Source organism: Wyeomyia smithii, chromosome 1 (assembly GCF_029784165.1).
Source record: "Wyeomyia smithii strain HCP4-BCI-WySm-NY-G18 chromosome 1, ASM2978416v1, whole genome shotgun sequence".
In the NCBI taxonomy this organism is placed as follows: Eukaryota; Metazoa; Arthropoda; class Insecta; order Diptera; family Culicidae; genus Wyeomyia; species Wyeomyia smithii.
The window spans coordinates 24,912,941-24,920,546 of NC_073694.1; positions in this window are offsets into that span (position 1 = coordinate 24,912,941).

Here is a 7,606-nt window from a genome sequence, read left to right on the forward strand (position 1 = left end):
GATGATGATGATGATGGTCCCACCTCTTACCCCTACAAAGGTTTGAGAAAGACGATTTATCTACAAGATAATTATTATAAAACAATTAAACCAGATAAGCAAACAAAACGAACTGGTTTTCTACACAGATATAAATTTCCTCAGAATTGATCCAATGCTTTGCAGCGATTCAAATAGAGAAAATATTCGTCAAAAATCAAGTAATTCATCGACAAAGCGTTGTCGGTATCAATTTATTTGCAACTGTCAGCCAAAAGACATTAATTGCATCTGAGTTAAGCCAACATCCAGTGTAATCATCCACAAAGTCGATACAATCCCGACGAGGCCATTCCTGCCGTGATCAGCAAGCAAAGCACAAGTCCAGCTGTCAACTTCGATGTGATTCATAAGAGAGCCCCCACCTAGGGAAGTCGAGAATATTTCCAACTCGAAAATATCCTAGACCGGCTAGGAAACCAATGTCCAATAACAACCAGCAGAACTAAAATCGTTCCGATTACTCTGACGAGTATCTTGATAATGTCAAAATAAAATAATAAAGGTATTCTCCATTTCAAATGATTAAATTTCTAAATTCAGTCCTTCATATCTGATCATCGCGCGCGATTTTCAAACCTTCGTAGACTTCTCTTTTTTATTTTATACTACATCAATAATTACAAAATCCATCATCACCCTCGTGACGAACATAATAGTTTTTCAGTGCTACCATATTCCTTTGAAAAGCTATTTAAGCAGAGTCCACAGAGATCATCCGTTACAAGAACTTCGTCAATTACAGTTTAGCTAAATTAAAAAATAATTAAATAACTGCTTAAAATTCAGCTTTGACGTGTGAAATGCATAGTCTCTTGAATTCTGATAGCGTCGCCGTACGTCTGATGTGTCTAGGCATCGAGTTGTATACATTTATTCCTTTAAAGAACAATGAATTTTGTGAAGCGCTAGTTAAAAAATGTGGTGTTCTAATTTCTCCCGCATTTCTTGTGTTATATCTATGGATGTCACTTTCTTTAACAATTCGATCACACAAATATCGGGGCAGCAATCCATTAGCTACTTTAAAAATGAACACCATTGTCAGAAAAACAATTCGTTGCTTCACCGATAGCCATTGCAAAGCGTCAAGCATCAAGGACGAGGAAGTGTATCTATTGCATCTCAAAATCAACCGCATTATTTTATTTTGCAAACGCTGGAAAGGAAACAATCTTTTTTGTTCGACAAACACTAACATTGCCGTTGGTAGCCAACATTCACAGGTTGCTCAAAATTTGGAATGAAGAGATAAATTGAAACGAATTTCTAATCATGTATCAGAATATGGGATATATTATTTCAATTTTGTTCTGTTGAAAACCGTTACAAATCCTAAAAAACATGAATTATTCTGGTTTTGGCCCTCAGAGGCCTTATTTCACAGTTTGAGCTCAGTTCCGAAGCACTTTTTTGTTAACCTTTTCTGGCCTTCCATAGCATTTTCGCGCAATTGGGTAGTTCAGCTATATCAGTCTTTTCTATCATCTGAAAGAGCTACATTTTCTAAGCAAAACGTGATTTTCAAAAACTATCTATCGCTGTTCTTTAATTTTAAAATCACAAAAAAAAACTGCTCGATATCTGCTCGATATCTGCTCGAAATCGCTACAATGACAGTTCGTCCATATACCTACTGTCATTGTAGCGATTTTTATTCTTCATTTAAAAATCGAAGGACAATGATATAAAATTTAAAAAAATCACGTTTTGCTCAGAAAATTACACTCTTTTAGCTGATATATAAAAATTATAAATCCGTGAATAGCTAAACAACCCAATTCTGGGATTAATTCATTCTCTGTTTTCACCTTTTTCTAAGCTTCGAGAAGCCCTTTTCTGTACTTCTGAACTCTATTTGCGACCTTTTTCTACTTGTTCTAGCCGTTAGAAGCATTCCCAACAAACAATTTCGTTGCTTTACAGTTTATTAAGCTATTACTAGGCGGATTTTTGCAGAACTAATGCTTAATAGGCTGTTGATCGTCAAAATTGTTTGCTGGGTTTCTAACTATTTTGACCTAAATTAGGAATCATTTTCTTTTTTAACCTTTTCACATTTGGAACCTTTATCTCAATTTTTTCAGAATCTTTTTTTCGCGATGCTGAGCTCAATTTTGAATTTCAACACAATTTTTTGTCTTTTCTGGTTGGCATTTTTCTACAATTCTGAATTTGATTTTTCACGTAGAGTTACGTCTTGCCGTCAACATATATACGCCATATAGGGGTACAAATTAAAAACCGTAAATGTAGCACTTTTCGACCGAGCCCACACAGTTGTGTAGGTAAAAATGGCGGATAACAAAACCTAAATCTAAGCAATTCCTAAATAAAAACACTTGCTTGCTCCGGTTTTTTATTTTTCGTAGCAGCTGTGATGTTGACACTAGCGTTGTGAACAATAAAACAAGTAATAGGACTTTCAAACTAAGAGAAGAGTGGCCAAGATGATACCTCAGTTTGCTCCAGGTAATCTCGCCAATTTCTCTGGTCGCAGTGATGAGTCCACACAAAAAAAAACTAGCTTTTAGAAGGTACATAAAGCTCAGGTTGCTCTGATTGGTTTCAGGAACGATGACCTGCTACGATCCCAGTACTGTAATCACAAAACAAACAAATGATATTGCTAAGTATTCAGCAGTTATCATTATATAAACCCTCGTATAAACCAATATTGTAACTTAAAATAAAAAAATAATTGAAAATCATGAACATTGACTTTCTTTACTTATCTGGAACATTAAAATAAGAATTTACCAACAAATAACATTATGAAGAAACTTATCTGCTTATCTGTTATTATTATCAACATGTACATATCGTCGAAAATAACTGATGCATGTTAAAAAATTGATATAAAAACTCCAACGAACGATACGGGTAAAGGGCCGACGCCAGATCCGGCCAAAACACCGCGTCTTCAGCCTACATCAAGAAATACCGACGAACGACGTAACTTCCGGCAGGCACTTCGTACTATAAATTGCTCCGTTCACGGTCAGTCTGAAGCTAAAGAAGAGCGGCTTCGTTATCCTCTTATCGCTGATTGTCAGCCATAGCAGTACCTTCTTGGGGAACTTGGTGTGTGAAATGAACTTCACCTCGGGCTTACTTCCTTCGTGGGGGAAGTAAATTACGAAGTGGCCTGCCAGTCGTTGCCATCCAGGGTGAAACAAGTCTTGTCGTCCATCACTACCGCCAGGGCGCAATTTGCCGGACCACCTTATTCAGGCCGCTGCGTCATTGCCTGCAGCTCCGAGACCAGTAGACAGGACTGCCGCCTCCTGACATATATGCCCGTGTTCGCCAGGAGCTCTTTCACTGTTTGGCCGGTTACCCCGACCTCCGGGCCAAGCGCACACAGCGATGTAGCCACTTTTCTCTCGGTCTTTCGCCATCACGGTTATAGCTTGACTGATAGAGCAATTTTTTTCTGCTGACTCATGGGCTTCTATGATTGATGCTGCATGGGTAGTTTCGTCAGTGCGTGTGAAGGTAAATGAAAAATCGACAATTTTCGTCCATTTTTTACCGCAAACGTTAAAGCCAATTCCTCGTAGCTGGTGTGCCGTCTCTACGATACTGTTGACGAACGTTTTCATGAAGTCACTGGTAGTTAGAATGCTGTAATCATTTTTTCAATAGACCGACTTTCCGGGTCGTCAAACCGGTGTCCTCGAACGCTGCTCCTTACTGTGACAGGGTTAACAAATACCACTAACGGAGTGTGGAGCACCAGGGCATCCTTCACAGTAATAAGCCCTTACTGCATCACGCGGGTCACTGAAGCAGTGGGCTTACCCAGCGACTCGTGGAAATTTTATGGACGATATAAATTCACAAAATTCGGCCACTGGCAGCCTTTCTTTGCCGGTACCCATGGACTTATCGGAACGCAGTCCCTTAAAAACAAACGCACCGGGCGGAACGGAGATGGAGCATGAGGACGATTTCAACTTCGACAGCGAATCGCTGGACGGAGAACCCTCTGCTTCATACTTAATCCTACGTTCTCCACAAGGGAATGTCGAAAGTCAAATGGACTTACTTCCCGGTCCAGCGAAGAAGCTAGGAAGCTGGCCCTCCTTCCGACAGAGCAGCTTGCTCAAACAAATCAAGTCGCGACAGCGGTCGGACGACTTGGTGTCCCCAAACACCAGTACTAAGTGTCCACAGCCTAAAAAACTGCGAAACGGTTCTGGTTTGGGGTCATCGGGTCCGAAGCCGCTCCCGACGGTCACATATAGGGACATGGCGGGAGCTATAAGCATTGCGGATACTCCTGCTTACCCCTCCCCCCCCCCCCAGCTCCCTACTCACAACGGACCAGCTTCAGGCTGTCCTGACCTCCATTCTCGATCACATTCCTGACCAGGAAAATCCAACCACCAAGCCCAAGTTTAACGGTTGCCAGCTAAAAAATGGCAGTACAGTGGTTGGAAAGGGAGGTACCTTCTCTCGTAACGTGGGAGGGAGCACAGCTTCGTGTATACCACATGAAGGATCTGCCGAAGGTCAGGCGCTATGTCGGTTACTTCACGGACAGTGCGAACTCTCCGGACGAGAAGATCCTTCGTTCACTCCAGAATCAAAACGACCATCTCTCTACCAAAATGTGTCGAGTCTGTAAACGCAAATTGGTAAAGACCTCGGTCGAGCTGATTCTGGATATTGACGAAGAATCGGCCATACTCATTGAGTGAAAACCATGCACTACGGTTCCGGCAAAGCACGCATCCGAAAGGTAAGCGGAAAGCCGAACGTCACAGGCAGGAAAGACTCCGTCGCAATGTCAGGGAAGGTACGTGCGGGTAACTCCTCCGGGAGTACCCTGCCACCACCCGGGCAAGGCGATCCTGCGAATGGACTAAAGGTACGTGTGAGAAACTCCTCCGGGAGTGCCCCACAACCACCCAAACGCAACCCTGCGGCTTGGAAGGTACGCGCAGGATGCTCCCCCGGGAGTGCCCTGCCACCACCCAAACAACGCAACCCCGTGGCTGCTCGGACGGTTCCGCTGAAGACTCGCAAGAGTGCGAACATCAACCACCAAACAGTCGCACCCCCGGAGTCAAAAACCGCCACAGAGTGCGTGACGACCTTCTGTTGCCAATCGACTGCTGCAACCGAAGCCAAACAGTGAGGAAGAACAACTTCCATCAACCAGCCAAACTGCTGTTGGCAGCCGTCAGCCAATACCCGGATCATCTTCCGATCCAGACAAAGACGGCAACTTCACTGTAAGACTGCAACTTAATTGTAAAGGGACTAGAGGCAACAAATTCCACAGGAATAGTTAAAAAGCTATAATCCTTCAAGGGCAGCCTTTTTTTCACTTTTGTCGACCAGTGTTACTTGAAGGATAAGTTTGAAAACACAGAAAAAACCATTTAGTTGCCACACAGACAAGAGCTATAGAGCCTCTTTCGATAGGCTGTGTGTGAATGCCAGTACGAACCCGTGGGGTGTCACCTACTGGATCTTAATGGCCAAGACCAACGGCGCCTGATCATCAAAGGACTCTTTCCACGCCATTGGCCAAATTCTTGGCCTCTGGCGGTTCAATCCAAAATTCGTGTCGAGGTTAAGGACGAATGAGGAACTCATCGTGATCGCTAACTCTTTAAAGGTGAGTAGGGTGCTGGAACCGGCTGGAATCCCACATCATAGCCATCAAGACAGCCATGAAAGCGGACGCCTCCCAATGCAGTAGTTTCTTTCGGCGATGGAGTCTTTTTTCAGCAGCTCTAGCTTCCCGCTATCTTCCTACTCTCTGACGAGTCACAGCCATGGCTAACATATGAACTCTCTGCCTCCACTGCTCATTCAGGCTACCTCCAACTTGACCCTCGATCCGCTCATCAACCTTCTGCAGGTACTCTGTAGCTACTTCTCCAGTTGATAGCCGCTGGATGTTCAACTGTATCCTCCTTGTCACCCTGGATTTTAACACGTTGGACAACCGGGCGCGAATCTTGAATACCACGAAACAATGATCCGAGTCAAGGTTTGGTCCTCTAAACGACCTCACGTCTGTAACGTCTGAAAAGTGCCGACCATCAATCAGAACATCGTTGATCTGAGAGCAGGCCTCTTCATTTGGTTACTACACTAGAGAATATCCTTGAGGAAGAATTGAGTTTGAAGACCGTCAAGCAATGCTTAATCAACGTCACGAGGACCTTGGGGAGATCAAGGCTGCGGCATTTTCCAATGAGAAAAGCGTATGTCGGATAAATCTCAAGACAAGTGCCACAACTATGGCGAAGCCACTTCAAGAAGAGTTGTCCAGTGAGGGGTGGTGAGGTTCTCTATTTCCAGGAGAGCTTCGTGAAATCATGATGTCGGTGAATAAGTTGGTGAAGGCGGGTGTTGTCGTTACTTTCTGTGGCTTTGCTGCAATTCTCAAGGGAAACGATGACGTGAATGCTACTGCGAATCTAAGGTAATCTGTACGAAATCGAGTTGGACATTACACCGGCAAATATTGTATGTGTCAAACAGAAGCGACTAATTTGTGACACCGAAGACTGGAACATTTTAACCAACAAAAAGTGGGAGCAATCGTAGTATAGACACCCTATGCGAGCGGAGTGAGACAACTTAAATCGAATTATCGCACGAAGGAAGACGCAGATGACCAGGCCGTGAGATACAAGGCCCGATTAATAGCCAACGATTACCTGCAACGGACGCCGAATCCTTCAAGACAACTTAAATGAGGATGTTTACACGAAGAAGGCTCCAGCAAATATGACATGCAAGCTGTTGAATACGCAGGAGGGGCCTGTGGCAATAGTAGTCGAATGTTTTGAATTGGCGAACTCAAGTACGTTGCTCTAGGCCACTGCAAAAACCCCTTGGATAGGTGAAATCCTTGAAGCCATAAATGTCAAGGATCCGGAAGCACCAGTCACCATATTCGAGGGCAATCGAAATAGGACGAATGCAAGCAAATGCTATTAAACCTGGCGATGAAATAGCTGACATGTTTTCGAAGCCATTGGATTCTGGTCGATTCCAATCAAAAGCTTCGACGAGCAACTCGTCTCAGTTAAAACACATGGTCGAGGCGAGTCAACTCGACTTCACGTGTAAATTTTATGGGAGAACCATTCCATATAAAGGATTGCTACAAAAGACTTAGTACTTCCGGATCGGAATCCGTCCTCCTGTTAACTCGCTACAGACCCAAATAGAAGTGCACAAAAAGATTACGCGGCTAGCGCTACAATGTTGTTGAATCAAACAAATCAAATGTGGCGTGGGTTTTTCGAAGCCCTGCAATAGTAATTCTAAAAAGGTTTACCTTATTGGTGAAGTTCAGCCTGACTTTCTAAACAATTTCACCCAAAATACTTTCACCTAATGTTCCACTATTCATTTAAACGATTTTACAAGTGCAGAACAATTTTTAGTTTCGCTGCGATACAGATAAACAATGCACACTAAAAGCGCATTGCTCGTAACTGAATAAAATTATTGCATCCACTAACATAAAAAATATCAACATTTTTGGGAAAATATCACTCTCTAGACAATGGAATTTCAGGATGAAGCACAG